The 24,562-nt window shown below is 44.7% G+C and overlaps 1 protein-coding gene across 2 annotated transcripts in view; it reads left to right on the top strand.

Annotated features, from left to right (window-relative positions):
• CUNH10orf67 (chromosome unknown C10orf67 homolog) overlaps positions 1-24,562 on the top strand; it is a 204,254-nt gene that overhangs the window by 111,669 nt on the left and 68,023 nt on the right. The window lies entirely within an intron of this gene.

Raw genomic sequence — 24,562 nt, 5'->3', positions numbered from 1 at the left:
GTGCAGCAATTGATGAAGAGCCAATATAGGGACGGTAGTTGAGACAGGGTGACACTAGACCAGACTAGGAGGTCTCCACTTTCCCCTTTCCCTAGTGTCTGGGCTCCCTTTCCCTCTTCCCTCTGTGTTGCACTAAGTCTTTCCCACACCCTGTGTGACATTATCGCCGGCCGAGCACGTTTTGAAAAGGAAAAAAAACAAAAACTGACCTTTTTTTTTTTTTTCTCTGTGTGTTTTTGGGCGTGGACCTTTTTTTTTCCTTTCTCCCTTGGTATGGGTTCAGTTGCAGAGCTCGCAGAGCGGCTGCACAGTCTGTCTCTGGAGGTGAATGACCTCCGCGGTGAGGTACAACAGCAGCATCAGCGGCTACAGGTCACCAATGTGAGGGTCTCTGCAGGTAGGCCTGTTCAGCCTGATCCCAAAGTTGCCCTCCTGGACAGGTTTTCTGGAGGTAGGGACAAGTTTTTTGTATTCAAGGAGGCCTGCAAACTGTATTTTAAACTTCGTCCCTATTCCTCCGGAAATGAGGAGCAATGGGTTGGTATTGTGGTCTCTCTATTGCAGGGAGATCCTCAGTGATGGGCCTTTTGGTTACCGCAGGACTCTGTCTCCAGTCTGTGGAGGGGTTTTTCGGGGCTTTGGCCCTCATCTATGATGACCCTGACCGAGTCTCCTTGGCTGAGTCTAGGCTATGTCTTCTTCAGCAGGGGAATCGGTCAATGGAAACGTACAGTTTGGAATTTCATAGATGGGCAGCGGATTCCAAATGGAATGGCTCAGCCCTTAGAAGTCAATTTTGTGAGGGCCTTACTGAAAGGTTGAAAGATGCCTTGGCAGTATATGAAACCCCTCAGTTCTTGGAGGCTGCCATGTTGTTGGCCATACGTATTGATAGACGTCTTTGGGATAGACGGGTGAGACCACCTTCTCCGGGACCTTCTTGTCAAGGTTGTGCACCGTTGCCGGGGGAGCTTTCTGGGGTTGAGCCAGTACTGGGGGAGATGGAGGAACCCATGCAGTTAGGGGGTGTCTCTACATCATACATCTCCCCAGAGATTCGCAAGAAAAAAGGTGTATGTTTTTTGTGTGAGAAAAAGGTACATTTTGTTGGGACTGTCCTTCAAATCCTAAACAAAAGGAGACTCAATTAACTCTTGTATAAACAAGGGGTGCATTTGTGGCCAAACTGCAGTTCCCGCTTTGTTCTGACAGCAGAGGTGGTGCTAGAGAGCAAAACCGAGAAAATTTCTGTGTTTGTTGACAGTGGAGCCGAGGTCAGCATGGTTGATGCTGAGTTTGTGAAAACTCATGGTCTTGCTTGTTGTGCTTTAGCTGAACCTATTTCCATCTTTGCCATTGACTCGGCGCCACTTGCACAGAAAGCATTTACTCAGATTGTACATAATGTAAAACTGAGGTTGCGGTCAGTTCATTGTGAAATAATCCCTTGCTTTCTTCTGGACAATCTTCCCACACCTATGGTTTTGGGTGTTCCTTGGCTTGTTCAACATAATCCGTTGGTGGATTGGCAAACCAGGGAGATTATTGAATGGGTAAATTACTGCCATGAGAAATGTTTAGAGATTTCCCTTGCTACTGTCTCTACTGAAATATTACCTGCTTTTCTGTCTGGTTTTGAGGACTTTTTTTCTGAGAGGGGGTGTCAGGATTTGCCTCCTCATCGTGCTTATGACTGTCCTATTAACCTGACCTCCGGAGCTAAACTACCAAAGTCCAGACTGTATAATCTTTCTGGCCCTGAAAGACAAGCCATGAAGGATTTCATTGCAGAAAGTCTGGGGAAGGGACATATCAGACCCTCATCTTCACCCGTGGTGGCAGGGTTCTTCTTTGTGAAGAAAAAAGATGGCAGTCTACGTCCCTGTTTAGATTTCCGGGAATTAAATCAAATTACCATCCGAGATCCATACCCTCTTCCTCTGATTCCTGATTTGTTCAGCCAGGTTGTGGGAGCTAAGGTATTCTCCAAGTTGGATTTAAGGGGTGCCTACAACCTGGTTAGAATTAGAAAAGGGGACGAATGGAAAATAGCGTTCAATACCCTGGAAGGACATTTCGAAAGTCTGATTATGCCTTTTGGTTTGACCAATGCACCCGTGGTATTCCAGCATTTCATAAATGATATTTTCCATCATTTGTAGGGGAGGTTTGTGGTGGTCTATCTGGACGATATTTTGGTTTACTCACCTGATTTTGAGACCCATCGGGGGCATGTTAAGCAGGTGCACCAGATATTAAGGAATAACAAACTTTATGCCAAACTAGAAAAATGTGTTTTCGCTGTTCAGGAGGTGAAGTTTTTGGGGTACTTGTTGTCATCTTCGGGTTTTCAGATGGATCCCGAGAAGATCCGTGTAGTCCTTGACTGCGAATGTCCCGAGAACCTGAAGGCTGTACAACGTTTTCAGGACTTTACTAATTTTTACCGGAAATTCAACCAAAATTGCTCTGTTATAGTGAAACTCCTTACTGACATGACTAAGAAGGAATCTCATTTTTCCAAATGCTCAGATGCTTCCCTCCAGGGTTTTTCTTCCTTAAAGAATCATTTTGCCACTGCACCTATACCCAGTCAACCCGATGTTTCTCAACCCTTTATTGTGGAGGTTGATGCGTCGGATGTCGGGGTTGGGGCTGTGTTATCTCAGGGTTCGTCCCCTGGTAAATGGCGTTCATGTCCCTTATTTTCTAAAAAATTGTCTTCGACTGAGAGAAATTATGACGTGGGTAATAGGGAACTTTTGGCGATCAAATTGGCATTCGAGGAATGGCGACATTGGTTGGAGGGGGCTGTCCATCCTATTACTGTTTATTACTGACCATAAGAACCTGTCATATCTCCAGTCAGCTAAACGTCTCAACCCAAGGCAAAAAAGATGGTCCCTGTTTTTTACTAGGTTCAATTTTGTTGTCACTTTTCGTCCAGGGGTCAAAAATGTCAAGGCTGATGCTTTGTCCCGGAGCTTCCCTGGTGGTGGTGACCATGAGAACCCTGCCCCGATATTACAGAAAGGGTTAGTCATTTCGGCTCTTTATCCTGAACTGGAGGGTGAGGTGCTGGAGGCACAGGGGGACGCCCCTACCTCCTGCCCTTCAGGAAAGTTATTTCTACCATCTAATTTGCGCCGCAAGGTTATTAAGGAGCATCATAACTTTGTGCTTGCTGGGCATTCAGGTGGTAAGGCAACCACAGACCTCCTCTCTCGTCATTTTTTTGTGGCTGGGGGTGCATCAGGATGTAATTGAACACGTAGCTGCTTGTAGTATTTGCGCACATTCTAAGGTTTTGCATACCCGTCCGTCTGGCACTCTTCTTCCGCTACCTATCCCTAGTAGACCATGGACAGGCTTGTCCATGGATTTTATTACTGACCTACCAGTTTCTTCAGGAAAAACGCTGGTTTTGGTGGTAGTAGATAGGTTCAGTAAAATGGTTCATTTTTTTTCATTGCCTGCACTTCCAAATGCCAAGACACTTGCTCAGGTGTTCATAAATGAGATCGTGAAGCGTCACAGGATTCCCTCCAATGTGGTGTCAGATCGGGGGACCCAGTTTGTTTCCAAGTTTTAGAAGACATTCTTTTCTCGACTGGGGGTGCAGCTGTCCTTTTCCTCTGCCTTCCACCCTCAGCCGAATGGACAGACTGAGCGTGTCAATCATCCTCCGAAAATCAGGAGGATTGGGGAACCTACCTACCGCTGACAGAATTTGCCTTTAATAATCATCCTCAAGAATCCACTGGCAGGTCACCGTTCTTCGGTGCATATAGTTATCACCCACAGTTTGGTACCTTTAGTGGGGGAGGAGCTTCAGGAGTTCCTGAGGAGGAACGGTTTGCTTCGTCGCTCTCCTCGGTATGGCAGGGTGTGCTAAGTAATTTAAAGATCATGGGAGACAGGTATAAACGTATGGCTGACAGAAAACGCTTGCCAGGTCCAGACCTGAATGTGAATGACTTTGTGTGGCTGTCTACCATGAATATTGAAAGTTCCTTCTTGGAAGCTGGGACGTAGGTTTATTGGTCCATATAAAATTACCTTCATCATTAACCCAGCAGCGTTTCGTCTTGAACTTCCTCAGCCCCTTAAAGTCCACAATGTGTTCCATAGGTCCTTACTTAAAAAATATGTGGAACCTCTTGAGTTCCAGATTTCGAGGATTGTAGATTCTCGTCTCCAATGTCGTTCTCTACAATACTTGGTGCACTGGAAAGGCTATAGTCAAGAGGAGAGGATGTGGGTTTCAGCGTCAGAGGTGAACGCTCCCAGATTGGTGCTCTCATTTCACACCTCTTTTCCTGAGAAACCCAGTCCTGAGTGTCCAGAGGCCACTCATAGAGGGGGGGAGGGGTAATGTCACGGGTGTGTCAGAGGTGACAGACAGTCGCCCTGCAGTTGGTTGCAGGAGATCTCTATGTTTGACATTAAAGACATCTTCTTAGAGGCTGACTGTCGCTAGGACCCAGCGGCTATCTCCCTCTGGCTAATTAGCTCCCTGGCCTGAATGCATAAATACCTGGTGTGTCTGAGAGGGAGGTGCTGGCCATATTCATTGCTACTTATGAGGCTTTAGCAATAGCAGTACTTCGTCCTCTCTGGAGCTTGAGGCCGTGTGCGCATTTGGCTGGAGTTGTCTAAAGCTAAGCAATTCCCCCCTATTTGTCGACCCTTGTTGTTGAGTTTAGTGGAGATCGACTAGTACTCATCTCCTCCCTTCCCTAGCATTAGCCATACGTCAGGGGAAATCAGGGCGAGGCACGTGTGCGGCAGTTGGTGAAGAGCCAATATAGGGACTGTAGTTGAGACAGGGTGACACTAGACCAGACTAGGAAGTCTCCACTTTCCCCTATCCCTAGTGTCTGGACTCCCTTTTCCTCTTCCTTATGTGTTGCACTAAGTCTTTCCCACACCCTGCGTGACACCATCTGACTGATGCCATATCTACATAACAGGTGAGCTGACTTTCCTTCCCCTCTCCCCCTTTTTTTAAGTGAAAAATAAGGTGGACCAATGGTCAATTGACCATTTTGTATGTTTGGTATGCTTGCATATAGAAGGGATATGTGTATACAGCATATTTCTCTCCATACACAAATCATCATTGAGCCTTATTGTTATTATTATTATTTATTATTATAGCACCATTTATTCCATGGCGCTTAACATGTGAAAAAGGGGATGTACATAGTAAAAACAATTACAATAATCTTGAACAAAATGAGTTACTGACTGCTACAGGAGGAGTGAAGACCCTGCCCGCGAGGGCTCGCAATCTACAAGGGATGGGTGAGGATACAGTAGGTGAGGGTAGAGCTGGTCGTGCAGCGGTGTGGTGGAGCAAGGGTTACTGCAGGTTGTAGGCTTTTCGGAAGAGGTGGGTCTTCAGGTTCCTATTGAAGGTTTCCACTGTAGGCGAGAGTCTGATATGTTGGGGTAGATAGTTCCAGAGTAGTGGGGAACTCTCTACCCCAACATTCTCCTTTCTCTATTTACAAGGAGCATTGTGCATATAGTCTAGAGACTACAGGATCTATTTCTTGTCTGACATCGTTGTATGTTCTGATTTACATCTTCGTCATTCAGGAGATTTCAACCTAAGGGGCCCTGGAGGAGAGGTGTTAGTCCCATTATGGACACACCTGGTGGAATATTTTGTAGCAATGTTTGCTCTTTTGAATGTTTTATAAATTATTTGTCATTGTTCGTTAGTTTTGTCTAATAAACTTGTATTGTACCGTATCGTGGTGATCCCAATTGTTTTTGCACACTTCTTTCTTTATCTTTAAGGTCGTCAGCATGTAAGGCAATCCTTTCCTCTTTGCTTCCTTACCTAGATCCCTCTTTCTCGGGGTGTCTTCTAATAATACACGCTAAAGGCTCTTTTGGAACAGTGAAAAGTAGCGGTGACAGAGAGCAACGATGTATCGTTCCTCTATGGGAGTACTAGACTCTCGGACATATCCCCATTGGCTCTGTAGCTGTTGGGGCCCTATATAATAGCTTGATCCACTTTATAAAATTAAGAGCGAAGCCCAAGTCTTTTAGCACCGCCCAAATATAGTCCCACTCCACACTGTCGAAGGCCTTTTTAGCATCTAGAGATAGAATAGACTTGCCCCCAGGGTCCGGCTGCGCTGGTTTCATGTTAAGGAATAGCTGACGTAAATTAATGGCTGTGGAATTTGAGGGCCATGACGCCCGCTTGATCAGAGTGGATTACCGGTGATATGACCGTACTGTGCCTTGTTGCAAGGATTTTGGCCAGGATCTTAACATCTGATGTCAGTAATGATATGGGTCTGTATGAGTCTGGTAGTTCTTTATCTTTCCCCTCTTTAGGCAGAACCACAATTACTGCCTTGTATAGAGATCTTGGAAGCTCCCCCGATAAGCCAATTTCCGTTTTTACATTTTCGTTTTCATCTCCTTCTTCCAAGAGCCATAACTTTGTTATTTTTCTATTCACGTAGATGTACAGTGCCTACAAGTAGTATTCAACCCCCTGCAGATTTAGCTGGTTGACACATGCGGAATTAACTTGGCATTGTGACATTTGTACTGTAGATCAGCCTGGAAGTGGGAAATGCACTGCAGCAAATATTGTTTTGTTTTTTTTTTTTGTTTTTTTTAAAACGTTAAAAGTTAATTCAGAGTGTCATTTATTATTCAACCCCTCAAACCACAAGAATTCTGTTTGGTCCCCCTAAAGTATTAAGAAGTAGTTCAGGCACCAAGAATAATGAGCTTCACATGTGTGGATTAAAGATCTCTTTTGCCAGCCTTTTCTGACTATTTAAGACCCTCCCCAAACTTGTGAACAGCACTCAGACATGGTCAACATGGGAAAGACAAAGGAGCATTCCAAGGCCATCAGAGACAAGATCGTGGAGGGTCACAAGGCTGGCAAGGGGTACAAAACCCTTTCCAAGGAGTTGGGCCTACCTGTCTCCACTGTTGGGAGCATCATCCGTAAGTGGAAGGCTTATGGAACTACTGTTAGCCTTCCACGGCCTGGACAGCCTTTGAAAGTGTCCTCCCGTGCCGAGGCCAGGCTTGTCCGAAGAGTGAAGGCTAACCCAAGGACAACAAGGAAGGAGCTCCGGGAAGATCTCATGGCAGTGGGGACATTGGTTTCAGTCAATACCATAAGTAACGTACTCCACCGCAATGGTCTCCGTTCCAGATTAGCCCGTAAGGTACCTTTACTTTCAAAGCGTCATGTCAAGGCTCGTCTACAGTTTGCTCATGATCACTTGGAGGACTCTGAGACAGACTGGTTCAAGGTTCTATGGTCTGATGAGACCAAGATCGAGATCTTTGATGCCAACCACACACGTGACCTTTGGAGACTGGATGGCACTGCATACGACCCCAAGAATACCATCCCTACAGTCAAGCATGGTGGTGGCAGCATCATGCTGTGGGGCTGTTTCTCAGCCAAGGGGCCTGGCCATCTGGTCCGCATCCATGGGAAGATGGATAGCACGGCCTACCTGGAGATTTTGGCCAAGAACCTCCGCTCCTCCATCAAGGATCTTAAGATGGGTCGTAATTTCATCTTCCAACAAGACAACGACCCAAAGCACACAGCCAAGAAAACCAAGGCCTGGTTCAAGAGGGAAAAAGTCAAGGTGTTGGAGTGGCCTAGTCAGTCTCCTGACCTTAACCCAATTGAAAACTTGTGGAAGGAGCTCAAGAATAAAGTCCACATGAGACACCCAAAGAACCTAGATAACTTGGAGAAGATCTGCATGGAGGAGTGGGCCAAGATAACTCCACAGACCTGTGCCGACCTGATCAGGTCTTATAAAAGACGATTATTAGCTGTAATTGCAAACAAGGGTTATTCCACAAAATATTAAACATAGGGGTTGTATAATAATTGACCCACACTTTTATGTTTAAAATTTAATAAAATTCAACTGAGCAACATAACTTTTTGGTTTGTAAGATTTATGCTTCTGTTCATAAATCCTACTCTCGTTTGCAGTTTGAAGGCTCTAACTTATTTGCATCTTATCAAACCAGCTAAATCTGCAGGGGGTTGAATACTACTTGTAGGCACTGTATGAGTTCTTATTTTTGGTGGGACGAATTGAATGATACCATTAGGCTGTGTGCCCACGATGCGTTTTTTAAGCGTTTCCGCAGCGGCAATTCCACTTGGTAGAAGGCCTGCCATGTTCCACAATGATAATCCACATGTGCTGTGCACATGCTGCGGAAATTTCCGCTGCGGATTATCATTGCGGAAAAAAACGCAGCATTACCAATTATTTTGCGGAAGTGCTGCGTTTTCGCCGCCATTAACTTGCATTGAATTGCATGGAATCCGCATCACTGCATCTGTACATGCGGATTCCATGCGTTTCAATGTGCGGATGGTACCCAGGTTTGGAGAAGAGGAGACTCTACCCCGGACCCGGGTACCATAGTACCTGTAAAAAAAAGAATAAAATAAAAAATAAATATTATACTTACCTTCTGATGGCCCCCGTTGTGCTTGTCTCTGCTTGCCGGCAGCTCGCGGTAGACTAAAGAACCTGCGCTGACGTCATTTAGTCATGTGACGGGTCACGCGACCACTGACTTCGGCAGGTCCTTCAGTGTACCGCGATCTGCCGGCAAGCCGAGACGCATCGAATAAAGACACCGGGGGCCATCAGAAGGTAAATATGATATTTATTTTTTATTTTTTACCATTCTTTCGGTCACACATGCTGTTTGCATGGATTTATATAGTGTGACCAAGTTGTCAAGCACTTTCCAAGTGATGCTAAAATCGCTTGGAAAGTGCTTGTCAACCCGCATGCGGAGATGCATGTGAAGAACGCTTCACATCCACTTGTCCCTGGCAGGAAAAACGCATGTACAATCTGCATGTACAATCCGCATGTACAATCCGCATGCATTTTTTCAGCCAGGGAGATGCAGAAACGCTCAGGAAAAAATCCGGAGAATTTCCGCATCGTGGACACATAGCCTTACACTTTACCGCAAAGTGTACTAGAAAACTTGAAACAAATTCCAAGTATGGTGAAATGGTGAAAAAAGTGCAATTCTGACATTGTTTTTTGGAATTTGTTTTTACAACCTACATTTTGTGGTAAAAATGACCTGGCAGTGTAAATCTCCTTTTCAGTACAATTATGGCGATACCAAACTTGTCCATTTTTTTAAATTATTTTAATGGTAAAAAAAATCTAAATTTGAAAAATTTGATTGTTTCACCATTTTCAGAGACCCTTAATGTTTTCATTTTTTAGTCAATGGAGCTGTGAAGGGGCTTATTTTTAGCAGGGCGATGCAACATTTTTATTGATACCATTTTGGGATAGATATGACATTTTGATCAATTCTTACTACATTTTTTGCACCATTGCAGAGCCCAAAAAAAATGCAATTTTGCCATTTTTTTTTTTTTTTTAATGTTTCCGGTGTTAAAAAAAAAGACCACCGGCTGTCATAGAAACCCATAGTCGTACCCCCATGAATGATGTTCCCCCATGCCGGCATGCTGTTAATGCTGCTGTCAGAGATTGACAGTGGCATTTAACTGGTTAACAGTCGCGGACGGAATTCTATGTCAAAGCCATTAGCTTCTGGGTATGGGGCAGGCTCATCCCATGAGCCCACTCCATAAAACCACTCCCGATTTGCGCCATACATGTATAACCAGCGGATGTCAATAAGAGGTTAATGTTGCAGTAAATGTGGAATACTGTGGTTCAAAATCAGTGCTGCCCAATGATCATTGTGGTTTGGTACTGATGAAGAGGTTTGAAAACCTTGAAACGCGTTGATAAAATAAACCGCATTCATGCGTCACCTTCGTGTGTGATCATATATATTTGAACCATTGGGCAGTGCAGATTTTGAACCACCGTATTCCACATTTACTGCAACATATCTCCTTGGTGGTCCTGGAGCAGCCTTTATATGCCTCTATAGGAGTTGTGACTGTCACAACCCTATCAGGTGAGCGTACCTATAACATTTTACACCATTTGGTTATCAGATAAGACCCTATTTGCGCTTTTTGTCTTTCCAGTTTTTCCAGGTTGTTTTAATAAGGGGTTAAAATTACCGGAAGCCTATTGGCAGCCTCCTGGACCAATTTTCTTCTGGTCTCTTCATTCAATTTTGAGGAACGTCCAGTTTTAGGTAATGTCACTGTTGTACCAAATTTAAGCCACTCTTTGATTACGTCTTCACAGTGCTCCATGGTATATCTATTGCCTTGGAAAATAATTTGTACCCTTCTCTTGACTGATAACTTTCAACAATGAAATCCCTTTGCTGTGTGGTAAGCTGTTTATGGACCATGGCTTTTGCTGTAAAATGTAACTAAGAAAATGTCAGGATTTCCTGACATTTAGAACAGCTAAACTTTCTATGGGGTTAATCAGAATCTCTGTAAATGATGGCTGCTGTGCACTGGCTATTATTTACCATAAGTGTAAATGTAATTTACTAATTCTGAACACAACCACTTCCTTAATTATAAGAGGGTGTTCACAGTTATGCAACCACATTATTTTTTAATTTTTATTTTCCCCACCAAAATGATTTAATTTTGTTTCTCACTGGATTTATACAGATTATGGTTGACATTAAAGGTGGAAAAAGTTCTGAAATGATTCTTCTTGGTATGATTTTTTTTACATGACAAAAACCTGACATTTTAACAGGGGGTGTGTAGACTTTTTATATCCACTGTATGAATAGGATAATTGTCTGCTAAATCGTCCCATCTGAAAGGATTGAGACTGGTCCAGAGTGACTCAATAGATGCAACGAGTCACGTTCTCTCATCTCATTATTCTTCATGTGTCTCTGGTCAGCTCCACACCCCCATGGGCATTGTAAAATACCATTGTTTTTACGTTATACAAATAACTTGACTACATCTGCAGCTCGGTCATTCATCTAAGCTAAGCAGTGTGAAAGTGAAAGGGTCTCTAATCAGGACACTTGAAGGCAGAGTGAAGTGCTCTTATATCCCCACCACCTCATTGCCAGCAGATGGACAGAGAAAAAGTCACTGAGAGTACAAATAAAGTCACAGACAATGGCGAAGTGTGAAAGTGGAGGATGCTACAATGAAGATCTGAGAAACCTTTGGCGGTTAGGCATTGTGTCCATTCTGTATCGTTTTTCCATATTTATATATGTCTTAATATATGCATCAGTTTTATGGAATACAACATAAGATGAGAAAGTTCATGAAAGTAAAGAAAAGTTTGTAATTTTGTTTTTTCTATTAGATTAAACAAATATTTAAGAAACAAGAAACCTTACATGTTTATAAAAACTAGGATAAAGTTCTATTTCAGCAGCAGAAGGGAAGGAAGGGAGACACAGATCCATTACTAGTGGGTAAGCGGAGCCCCACAGGATAGTTCACCTCAGATTTATAAAAAGTGACGACCGGCCCCTCCAGCTTAGGCTCCTCCTACTCCCATGTTCCCCAGTTTTAAATTTGAGGTCGCAGAGGATAGTCGCTGCCTTTGCAGCTCCTCAGAAGATTTTATTATTTTTATCCGGAGACCTGGACCCCCCGTGGTCTAGAGGTCTCAGGGGGTCTCAGCGCTGCTGGGACCCCTGACCCTCCCCTGGCGGATCTGCGTACCCCCTAAGGAGGTCCCCGCAGAACCCGGCTGGCCTCGGGGGATACAGGGTGCTCCCTGGCAGAGACGCACACCGCTCTTGTGGGGTCCCTGCGCGCTCCGCCGTGGGGGGGAGCAAGGGCCACGGCGCCACACATCCCTGGGGGTCCCTGTGGCGCTCAGCTGGGTAAGTGCTCTTATGGAGTGCTTTCAGCGGCTGCTGCGGCAGCCGCTGTCACTGTATATGTGTTTTTGTGGTGACTGCTGTTTTTTTCTGCTTGCAGGGATTTCTCCTCTGCATGCAGCGCTTGATCCTCGGCGGACAGGGGAGCAGGGACGGAGGATTCGCGCGCCCTTTTCATATTCGGCGGGGGGCGTGGCTTAGCGTCTCTCTGCTGCCTGTTTGTGACAGGAAGTGGGAAAGCGCGCGCTGGAGAGGCCTCTGCCCCTTCTTCTTCCGGCCAGCGTCCATCCTCGTGCAGCGTCTCCTACTCCCTGCTCCCCGCTCTCATCACACAGAGAAGAGCAGTCTCTACCCCAGCTGGTGAGTCTCTCCTGCCTTTTAGGCAGAAAGTTCCTTCTACAGCGCAGAGCACTTTCCTTATGTCCTAGCTGACAGGGTGTGCTGTATACGGCGCTGCTTCTTCCCATGCTGAGATGGCTCTGACACACACCTCACAAAAAGGGTAGTGTGGATCAGTAGCGTTAACCCCTTCTGAACGGGGTCTGGCCCATCAGGCTGTTAACCCTCTCTGGAGGTGCACCCTTCTGGGATCAGAGGGTGCTTCTCTCTAGTGTGTCAGGTTAACTTTTACTCCACAGGCCGCTGGGGTAGCTTTTCTCCTTCTGGAGGAGCTTTAACCCTTCAGTGCCGGGTGATTTTTTGTGCAAGAACAGGCTGTGATAGTGGAATTCACACATCCTTGGTTACTGCACCCATTGTAAGGTTATTACCGCCTTATCCGCGATGCTCGCAACTGTGTAGGGGCATGTCGGATCAGGGACCAAGGGGCGCGGACCTCTCTCCCGGTCCGCTTCAGGATCGGTCACACGTATCTGATACGCTGGGGTCTTCAACGGCGTCAGGTTCGACGCTAGTTGGGGGTCTCAGTGATGTTAAGGTGGAGGCGCTCACTCGCTCCATTGACAGTCTGTCTGACCTCCTGGGTCATTGGGTCTCTGCTAAGTCCCAACCGACGTCTAGAAGCAAGAAGCGTCACAGGCTTGTGGCAGCGCCGTCTCCTCCGAGCAGTGCGTCGGAGGCTTCAGAATCGCCGACAGACTCTCCTGGTGAGATCTCCGATTCTGATGAAGAGAATCGGCGGGGTCGCTCTGCTTCCCTTTCGGGCTGCGTGGACGTTTTTGTTGAAGCTATGCGGGAAGCGTTACAACTGTCTGAAGAGGTGACGGAGCGCCCTGTCAAATCGGCCCGGCTGTATCAGGAGTCGCGTCATGCTCGCTCGACGCTGCCCATGCACGAGGAACAAGGCGGTGGAGAAAGAACGCCTGTGTCCAGATAAACGTTTCCAAGGGGCGCGGTTGTTTGATGCCCTGTATCCCTGTTCCACGGAAACGATCACTAATTGGGTCCCCTCTCCTGAAGTGAATGTGCCATTGTCTCAGCTGAGCAAATCCTCTTTGCTTCCTGTTAAAGGGAAGGCGAGTCTCCAGGACCCGCTGGACAGAAGGACGAAGTCAGCGGCAAAGTCCATCTACGAGGCCGCGGGTCACGGATTCCGAGCGGCCTTGGGGGCCATGTGGGCTGGTGAGGCTTCACTGCGGTGGTTGGATCAGCTGCGGACGGCATGGCAAGATGGAACTCCGCTGTCTGAAGTGGAAAGGCTCTTCCAGCTCTTGGAAGAAGCGGCCTGATATGGCAGGGACGCAGTGCTGGATACTACTGCGGTGATGTCCAGGCTCAATCCTCGGCCGTCTCTGTCAGGAGAGCACTGTGGCGTAAACAGTGGACCGGTGACGCAGTATCCAAACAGGGTTTGCTGAGTCTGGCGTACAAGGGAAATCAGCTGTTTGGTTCGGACCTCACGGAGCTGATTGCTAAAGCCAAGGCCAAAGATACGGCCTTACCGCAGCGAAAGGCAGCGGTTACTACGTCCGGCAGGTCAAGTGCCGGTAGTGGTCGTCGGTCCTTTCGGCCCCGAGGTCGGTTCGGTCAGCCTTCTTGGCGGTCCTGTCGCAGCACGATTTTTTGGTGTCGATCGACATCCGCGACGCCTATTTACATGTCCCTATGGGCAGGGCTCACCAGCGCTTCCTGCGGTTCGCCATAGGTCAGGCCCATTACCAGTTTGTGGCCCTACCATTCGGGTTGGCCTCGGCGCCCAGGGTTTTTACAAAGATTCTGGCGCCGCTCATGGCGCTCCTTCGAAAGCAAGGAGTTACGATTCTCCCCTACCTGGACGACCTGTTGATTGTGTCATCCACAGCGGAGGAGGCGGTAACGGCTCGCGATCTCTCCCTTCAGCACCTGGAGGACTTCGGGTGGCTGGTCAATTGGAAGAAGTCGTCTTTGGAGCCGTCGCAGTCAATCCTGTTCTTGGGGATGCATTTCGACACGGTCCGAGCGGTGGTGTCCCTGCCTCCGGACAAACAAGTGAACCTTCGACACTATGTACAGGTTATGAGGTCGGCGATGGCAATGCCCCTTCGGAAGTGTATGCGCCTTCTGGGTCTGATGGTGGCAGCAATGGAAGCGGTACCTTTTGCACAATTTCATTCCCGGGGTCTCCAAAATCTTATTCTGACCCGTTGGGACCGATTGCCGACTTCGCTAGATCGCTGTGTCGGTATCTCCCGCAGGGTGCGAGAGTCTCTTGGATGGTGGTTATGTCTGGAGGCTTTATCCCTGGGGAAATCCTTCCTCCTCCCACGGTGGTCGGTCATTACCACCGATGCCAGCCTGACTGGCTGGGGGGGGGGTTTGGAACGATCTCTGGGTTCAGGGGGTCTGGTCGTAAGAGGAGTCGTCTCTGCCGATCAACATTCTGGAGTTGAGGGCGATTTTTCTCTGCCTCCGACATTGGACGATCCCCTTGAGCGGTCTGCCGGTCCAGATTCAAACGGACAATGCGACAGCGGTCGCGTATATCAAGCATCAGGGCGGGACGAGGAGTTCCAGACTCATGATGGAGGTCTCTCGGATCCTGGTATGGGCCGAGTCCAGGGTCCCAGCCATTTCCACGATTCACATCCCAGGAGTGCTGAATATCACGGCGGACTTCCTCAGTCGCGAGCAGGTGGATCCCGGAGAATGGAGTCTTCATCCGGAAGTTTTTACACTGCTGTGCTCCCGTTGGGGGATTCCCAAGGTGGACTTGATGGCATCCAGGCTGAATGCCAGGATTCCGACGTTTATGTCCAGGTACAGGGACCCGGAGGCTGTGGCGGTAGATGCTCTGGTGGCCCCGTGGGACCAGTTCGAGCTGATCTACGTGTTTCCGCCGGTATCCTTGCTTCCTCTGGTCATCCGATGGATCAAACTCGAACGGATTCCGGCAATTTTGGTGGCGCCGGATTGGCCGCGGAGGGCGTGGTATTCAACGCTGGTGTCTCTTCTGGCGGCGCCTCCGTTTCCACTGCCTCTTCGCCCGCACCTGTTATCCCAAGGGCCCATTCGTCATCCGGACCTGAAGTCGCTTCTTTTGACGGCGTGGCACTTGAGACCGAGATCTTGACCCGTCGTGGATTTTCGGCCGAGGTCATTGCCACCTTACGGGCGGCCAGAGGTCCAGCTACGACCAGGATTTATCACAGAACTTGGGAGGCCTTCTATTCATGGTGTTCTGGATCGTCAAGGAACCCGAGGGTTTTTTCCATTCCCAACTTCTTGGCTTTTCTGCAATGTGGTTTGACCCAAGGGTCTGGCGGTTGGTACCTTGCGGGGTCAGGTATCTGCACTATCTGTGCTTTTTCGGAAGGCTATTGCCTCGCGCAGGGATGTGCGCTCGTTTTTTCGCGGGGTTGCACGTCAGTTTCCGCCTAGGAGGGCGTTTGTGGCTCCTTGGCGGCTCAATCTAGTCTTGGAGGCTCTTCAGCATGGACCGTTTGAGCCTATGGATTCAACTATGCTTTACTTACTTTCTTGGAAGGTGGCCTTCCTGGTGGTGGTCACCTCCTTGAGAAGGGTTTCTGAGTTGGCGGCACTGTCTTGCTCGCCCCCTTTTCTGGAGTTCCACCCGGATCGAGTGGTGCTTCGTACCCGTGGCGATTTTTTGCCTAAAGTGGTGTCACGTTTCCACGTCAATCAGGACATCGTGTTGCCCTCCCTCTGTCCGAATCCGAAAAGTCCAAAGGAGCGAGCCTTGCACTCGTTGGATTTGGTGCGGGCTTTGAAGTTCTATCTGTCAATCACGCAAGGGTTTCGGAAGTCGGACTCTCTTTTTGTGATTCCTGCTGGTCGTCGGCGTGGTCAGCGGGCCTCCAAGGACACTATAGCTCGGTGGATACGTTCGGCTATCCTGGAAGCGTACCGGCTCAGGGGCGAGCCTTGTCCGGTTAAGGTTCGAGCTCATTCCACGAGAGCTGTTGGTTCGTCGTGGGCTTTTCATCAGGGGGCCTCGGCAGCGCAGCTCTGCCGGGCGGCTACCTGGCGCTCCGTTCACACTTTTACTAAATTTTATAAAGTGGACGTGAGTGCTTCCGCCGATGCGGCCTTGGGACGCAGGGTCCTGCAGGCGGCGGTGGTTTAGGTTATCTCTTTATCTAGTTTCGGCGCTTGTTGAGCGCTTGACTAAGTTGTTGGGGTATTGGCGATTCTGCCACTGTTTCCCACCCTTGAGTTCTGGACTGCTTTGGGACGTCCCACTAGTAATGGATCTGTGTCTCCCTTCCTTCCCTTCTGCTGCTGAAAAACGGATTTTGGTAAGACCTTACCTGTAAAATCCTTTTCAGCGAAGGAAGGAAGGGAGACACAGCACCCTCCCAGGGCAGAAGTGCATTATTGTTTTTCCAGATGCGGCGCGACTCCTCTCTGATGACGGTCATCGGGACTGGGGTCGGAGCTAGGGCTCTGTTCCAGCATTGCCAGCTCATCGCAGTTGTCAGGTCCAGTGAGTAGTGCCTGGGACTGTGTGTTCTTTCTGTTATATGCATAACCTGTTCTCTCGCATTTCTGATTTTTCAGAAGGGGTTGTGTTGTTCCGCTGGTGTTATCTGCTCTTCCTTAGCTTGTGTACGAACTGAGGAACATGGGAGTAGGAGGAGCCTAAGCTGGAGGGGCCGGTCGTCACTTTTTATAAATCTGAGGTGAACTATCCTGAGGGGCTCCGCCTACCCACTAGTAATGGATCTGTGTCTCCCTTCCTTCCTTCGCTGAAAAGGATTTTACAGGTAAGGTCTTACCAAAATCCGTCTTTCTGGGGGAATATATTTCGCTACACACAAAAAGGTGTCACGGGTGTGTCAGATTTGACAGACAGTCGCCCTACTGTTGGTTGCAGGAGATCTCTTCGTTTGGCATTACAGACATCTTCTTAGATCTGTCTCACTCTAGCACCCAGCGGCTACCTCCTACATCCCAGGCCTGGGTGTTTAAATACTTCCTGTTTGCTATGTTTCCTTGTGAAAGCTTGGAGCTTGTGCTGTTCTTACTTCCTCTCTGGTGCTAAGAGGATGTGTGTACTTTCTCTCTGAAATCGTCTCAAGCTAAGTTACTTTCCCCTGTGTCTGTCTAACTTGTTGTCTTTAGTTGTTAGTGGAGACTGACTAGGGCTTATCTCCCTTCCCTAGCCAGGGCCTACCTCTAGGGAAATACAGGGTATTAGGTTCCTGAGTGGCGATTTGTGAGGAACCAATATAGGGATGTTAGGTGAGACAGTGTGATATCAGATCAGCCTAGGAGGTCTCCAGTCCCCCTTTCCCTAGTGTCTGGGATCCCTTCCCCTCATCCCTTCTCACACCTTGCGCGACAAAAGGTTTCCCATCCAGCAATCACAATGACTGACCTTGCATACAGCCTTTCCTATAAGCTCGATGGCTCATTGGATCGTTCATGTAGTTCATTAAATCATCGTTGTTGGCAGAACATTAGAACATAAACTATTCTAACCATCTTTCTGTCCCCATACAGTTGTGTCAGCCCATGTGAACAGTCTATTAATTACTTCCCAACATTAACCGTACATCTATAGCACATGTCAGATGCAGGGGTGTATGTAGCAGCCTCAGGAGTTGAGCCCGCCCCATAAGTGGAAGATGCCGGGTGAGCTTCTGTATCCTCATAATAGCACGTTCTACGTCCTTATTTGCAAGATAGACAATAATGAAAGCATAATAGTAAATATATACGCCCCCAATAAGGGTCAGATTTAGTTTTTAAATAAATCATGAAAAAGGTGAAAAAAACAGAAAGGAGACTTAATTGTCCTAGGGGATTTTAATATCATCCGAGACCAACTAGTAGACACCACGGGTACTCCCAGATATAAGATTTTTACTTTAAAAAAATTGGTTAAATCAAGAAAATCTCTACAATGCTTTTAGATGTTTGAATGCGTCCTCTAGAGAATACACATTTTATTCAGATAGACATCACACTTTCACCAGAATAGATTTAGTTTGTACAAATATTCCTTCACTGCTAAAAATTAAAGAGGTCACCATAGGAAACATGACATGGTCAGACCATGCCCCAGTATTCTTTTCATTTTTACCTTCTAACAATTGTGAGCGAACCAGAATATGGAGATGCAATTCATTTCTATTAAAACATCCACTATATAAAAATAAAATTGAAAACTCTTTAAAAAATTACTTTAAGGAAAATACTTCACAAGAAATTGCCAATATTATAGTGATTTCCAAGCAACAAACAGATCCCACATTAATCTCAAATTACAAGCCTATATCCCTTCTTAATACAGATATCAAAGTGTTGGCAAAAATAATAGCAAATAGATAATTAGAATTTTTACCTAGCCTGATACATACGGATCAAGTCGGGTTTGTAAAGGGCAGACAAACATCAGACGGTACCAGGAGAACCTTAGACTTGATTGCCCACAAAGAAAAAATAAAAATTCCTTCAATACTTCTTTCTATCGATGCTGAAAAAGCATTTGATAGGATTAATTGGAGCTATATGTTTGCAACTTTATCTAAATTTGGTATCCATGGTCCAATTTTTAATGCCATCTCAACCTTATACACATGTCCATCAACTGATGTTTTGGTAAATAATCTCCCTTCTAAATTTTTTAACATATCCATTGGCACACGGCAAGGCTGTCCACTATCCCCGATCCTCTTTACCCTGATAATGGAGCCTTTTGCGGAAGCGATCAGGATGAATAATTTAATCACAGGTGGTCCAACTAATAAAAGACAATACAAGATAAGCCTTTTTGCGGATTATATAATTTTAACGTTAACAAACGTACTGAACTCCATCCGGGAACTAACTTTAATTGAAGAATTCTCTAAAATCTCATATTATAAAATTAACCCAAGTAAATCAAAATCTTAAGTTTTAACATAGATCCAGAGACAAAAAATATAATCAAAAATGAATTTCCTTACACATGGGAAAAAGCCAATATTGCATATCTTGGGATTAAATTGACTAAACTCGGGGACAACATTATAGAAATAAATCTATAAAGAAATACAAGAAAGCATTTCTAAGAAAGAGAAGGTAGAAACTTCTTGGTTGGGAAAAATAATTATATATAAAATGTCTCTGCTTCTCAAGCTCCAATATATTTTTTGCACCATACCTCTTCTTATTCCACAAGTCTGGATGAACAAATTTCAAAAACAATTATCAAACTTTATCTGGAGTTGCAAACCTCCTAGAATTTGTAAACAGATTATTTATAAACACATTAAATGGAGGCATGAGTGTCCCCAATTTAAATGCGTACCACCTTGCTAATTTAGTCATGCAGCGTAGGAACTGCCTCTTAAATTTACTCATTAAAACTCTGTTGGATCGAATTAGAGAGAGAATTCAACAAGGACTTACCCTTTTTATCAATGATATTGTCATTTCTTTTTGACAAATCATTAGATTTACTGTTACATCCGGCCATCAAATCATCAACATTAGCATGGAAATTGCTGTTTAATGCAACGAATTCTAACATCATACCAGCCAATCTAGAAAATATCCCTATTTCCACTCTCAAAATTGCCATTTCAAATTTTGACCATATATTATGGGAGAAAAAAGGGTCAAAGATTTCTCTGGAAAGATTCCTTTTACACTTTTCAGCAACTCAAAGAGAAATATAGGCTTCCTGATATAGAATTGTATACATATCTTGAGCTAAGGAAATATATAAAAAAAAAATACACATTCCCTTTGGTTATTTCTAGAGAAATATTTTGTCTTTTGAAGAACCCAGAAAAGAACACTTTGTGCAACACAAAAAACATTTATGCAAATTTCAATGAAGATAATTTATTTATAAAACAAACGTCTATGAATAACTGGGAAAGAGATATAGGTACTCAATTCTCCACAGAAAGATGGAGGAAAGCAATTAAAATGACATACACAAACTCAATTAATCCTAGCTTGCAAGGAACATAATATAAAACCTTGACTAGGTGGTATTTCACACCGGTAAGGATGCACAAAGCATTTCAGAATCAATCTGAATCCTGCTGGAGACACCGTGGACTCAAAGGTAGCCTTTATCACATACTATGGGAATGTCCATTAATAGTACATTTATGGAAAGAGGTATTTGAATTACTGAGCAAAGTATGTAATGTAGATATCCCTTATTCTCCTCATTTAGCACTTCTTTCGTTGGAAGCAGAAGACCTATCTCAAAAAGTTAGACCAATTGCTATCCATCTTTTTTTGGTTTCAGAATTACTTATAACAACTAATTGGAAACAAACGAATGTGCCTTTGATATCAGAGATAATTGACAGAGTAACCACAAATAATACTTTTGAACTAGCAGCCGCCATGAGAAATAACACAATGAATAAGTATGATACTCATTGGTCCTTATGGAACACTCATTTTTCCTCTAAGAGTCCCTGTAAGATCTAAGACTTTTCCCAAGGTAATATTAATACCAGATACCTCTTTTTCTTTTTTTTACCTTTTCCTGAAAATAAAGGGTTCTTTGATTTATGATCAGATTTTAAGTAGAGTGCAAATGGTTCGGTTGACCTACTGTAAATCCACATTTATTTCCTATGTCCCTCCAATCCTTCCCCAACCATATACCCTTGCCTTTCCTTCCTACTGACCTTGTTACTTGCATGTTTTTAATCCCATCGTGTGTATTGTATTCCCCCCATTAAAAAAAAACAATAAAGATAATCTGAAACAATAGCACATTCTGTCCTAGAGCTCAGGCTATTACATCTTTTTTATAATTATGTCACAAAAACTTGCATCAAGTAATCAGATTGCAGCTCTTTATCAGTAGTTTGGTATTATTAGTTGTTATGCTATTGGACTTTCTGTCCCTATGATAACACTGAGCTATCAGAAAGGACCTGCAGGAAGTTCTGTCTTGGGAGCATGAGCACAGAAGCTCTTTTTCCACCTGTGACTCCAACCATTTATAACTTTTCCAAGTAACACCTCATGTACATGACCGAGCCGTGTATAGAGGGAAATGTTTTACGCAGGGTCTTACTGTAACTATAATGGGTTCAGGAGTTTCTGTTGTGTGCAGGCCATGTAGCCTACAGGTCCCAAAAGGTCCCTTTTCCCTTCATGAGAACACCATTACTAATAAAGGCTATAGTAGTTGGTGGACCCTCTTGGAAAATTTGGAGCCATTGTTTTCAAGTTATGCCACCATCTGTACGATTAGCTGTTTGTGGTTATGGTGCCCTTTTCCAAGTTTTACTTTTCTGCCTCATGATTCTCTTTAGGATTATCTTGTCAAAATCAATAAATGAAATCAATATATGGTGTGACTGCCATTTGCCTTAAAAGCAGCATCAATTCTTCTAGGTACACCTCTACCTTATTTTTGAACTGGGCAAAGAATTTGTGTCCAAACATTTTGAAGAAATAATCACAGATCTACTGTGGATGTCGCTTGTGCAAATCCTTTTGTCTCTTCATGTAATCCGACACAGACTTGATGCTGCTGAGATCAGGGCTCTGTGGGGCCCAAATCATAACTTCCAGGACTCCTTGTTCTTTCTGCTGAAGACAGTTCTTAATAATATTGACTGTGTGTTTGGAGTCATTGTTCTGCTGAAGATAAGTATCTGCCTATATTTCTCAGCATGAAGGACACCATTAATCGTCACCAAATCCCTATCTTCATTTGCTGAATTGCAGCCCAAAATTTGCAAGGACCCTCCATCGTGCTCCGCTGCAGCAAACTTCTCCTAATAATAGATGGGTGTAGCTGAGTCCCACTGATTGCTGCCTGTTCTGAGCTGATGGCACTGCTGGACTGCTGGACATCTTCTGATTTTGAAGGGAAGTAAGCATGATGTGTCCTGCTGCACTAAGTTTCCTTCGTTGGCCATTGCGTCTATGGTCCCCAATGTTGCCCATTTTTTTGTGTTGCCAATGGTGAGAAATGCAGAAAAATACTTATCCATCATGCTATACTTCCATTGAGACGTCTGATTGGCTCTAATTTTATTCTCCAGCTGAACAACGACCTCAAACATACTGCCGGTGTCGTTAGGAACTATCTACAGGGTAAAGAAGACCAAAGAGTCCTGGAAGTGATGACATGGCCCTCACATAGCCCTGATCTCAATATCATCAAGTCTGTCTGACATTACATTAGGAGACAGAAGGATTTGCACAAGCCCAAGTCCACTGAAGATCTATGGTTAGTTCTCCAAGATGTTTGGAACAACCTCCTTGCCGAGTTCCTTCAAAAACTGTGTACAAGTGTTCCTGCAAGAATTGATGCTGTTCTAAAGGCAAAGGGCGGTCACATCAAATATTGTTTTAGTTTTATCTTTTGTTCATTTACTTTGCATTTTGTTCATTGATAATAATAAACTATTAACATTTTTATTTTAGAAAGCATTCTTACTGTGCTGCATTTTTTACACACCTGCCTAAACCTTTTTCACAGTACTGAATATACTTATACTCTGAAGAGTCAACAGTTTCCAATAGAAGAAGAACTGAAGTCTTGGAAGATATTAACAGCGCCATTTTTGTGCCTGTCAAGTAGACGGCCATATAGACAAGTGTCTGAATAAGAAAAGTAACAGCAGCTGACATGAGAGGTGACAGCTCCAGTGCAGAGAAGACAGGGTCACTATGAACGGCTCCAATAGAGTTGAAAGTTCATTTCAGGCAGATTATAGATCCTACTCTCAATGCAAAGTGAGCAAACTCCTTTGTTCTGGCTCTTTGATGTCTTCTTTTACTTTACACAACCGTTTAATACTCAGATATCATTTTATTTTATAGATAATACTATCAGTTTTTCAGACTTCTGGGGAACAAACTTTATTATTTATTGCATACATATACTGTATCTTTATAAGCAGAATATACTATATACATATAAATATACACACATATCCATATATATATATATATATATTATGTGTAAAAATATATATTTATAGTTTATATATAGTTATGGATAATTAGATGCTTTCATAGATTTCTAAAATCAAAAATTGTAAAAAATTTGATGGAAAAAATAATGTTTCGACTTGAAAGAAGGAGTTCATAATTTATTTCTATCCCTGTACCCCTCCCCTTGTCTATTACACTCTGCATGTCTCTCATATGGGGTATACTCACTTTAATCTCTCATCTGTGCTATGTCAGATTCTACCCTGATTCCCAGATTTAATTTTGCATCTTACTCATTTATGCTCTGCTATCAATCCTACGATGCGGCAGTACAGCATTATATGAGCAGCTACAGCCAGTACAATTTCTGCTGGCAGGACACTGTGATTATCCTTCTTTCTATATTCTCCTAAATAACTTAGTATAATATAAGTATACAGCCAAGAGGCTGAACTGTCATCTTCCACATTATAAATGCATAACAGAAGTCATGCAGTCATCATCAGTAACTGTGATAGAAGTTTCTGTCTAGACTGATACTTTAATGGGGAATGTTTGCCAAAATTAGTGCAAAGAAGACATTGAAAAGTTGCTCTTTACAGCAACTCAGGTTTAAGTTATAATTTTTTATAGTGGCTTATAAACCAGTTTGGATTGGTTAGTACCTACAAAAGTGGTCCATAAAAGGGACAACCGGTGAACCAGTCTATGGTCATAAGTGGGCAAGGCTCAATGTACATGATGAGCATGACTGAAACTGGTCATACACATTAGATGGCTTTCGGGCGATGGGATGACAGCCATCTCAGCTGACCCTCCCATACATAGGAGCGCTTGTTCAGCCGAGTGCTCCTGTGTTCTCAATGAGAAAGCCGTCAGCCAGTGGTTTATCTTCAGGTGATCAATGCAGTTGGCAGTCCGAAATCGGACATGCGTGGAGGCAGAGACAGTGTGATGTCCTGGGCAATGTTCTGCTGGGAAACCTTGGGTCCTGGCATCATGTGAATGTGACACGTACCATATACCGATACGTTGCACAGACCAAGTATCCCCCTTCAGGACCGCGGTATTTCCTAACAGCTGTGATCTTTTTCAGCAGAATAAAGTCTCTGTCACCTCCAAACAACTTGTGAAGTTTCTTAAAGGAAATCTGTCATCAGATTTTTTACACCTAATCTCAGAGCAGCATAATGTAGAGACAGAGACCCTGATTCCAGCAATGTGTCACTTACAGGGCTGCTTGCTGTATTTGTGATACAATCATAGTTACATAGTTTATAAGGTCGAAAAAAGACAAGCGTCCATCCAGTTCAGCCTATTTCTTGTGCACTGCAGCTATTCCGCAGCGTTGATCCAGGGGAAGGCAACAAAAAAAAACATGCGGTATAGGCCAATTTACATCATTGAGGAAAAATTCACTTCCCGACTCCAATCT

This window comes from Phyllobates terribilis, unplaced genomic scaffold (genome assembly GCF_046119375.1).
Source record: "Phyllobates terribilis strain yellow unplaced genomic scaffold, ASM4611937v1 Scaffold_4__5_contigs__length_816908805, whole genome shotgun sequence".
In the NCBI taxonomy this organism is placed as follows: domain Eukaryota; kingdom Metazoa; phylum Chordata; class Amphibia; order Anura; family Dendrobatidae; genus Phyllobates; species Phyllobates terribilis.
Note: the sequence above shows the minus strand (reverse complement) of the source record. Positions and strands in the feature narration are given on the sequence as shown.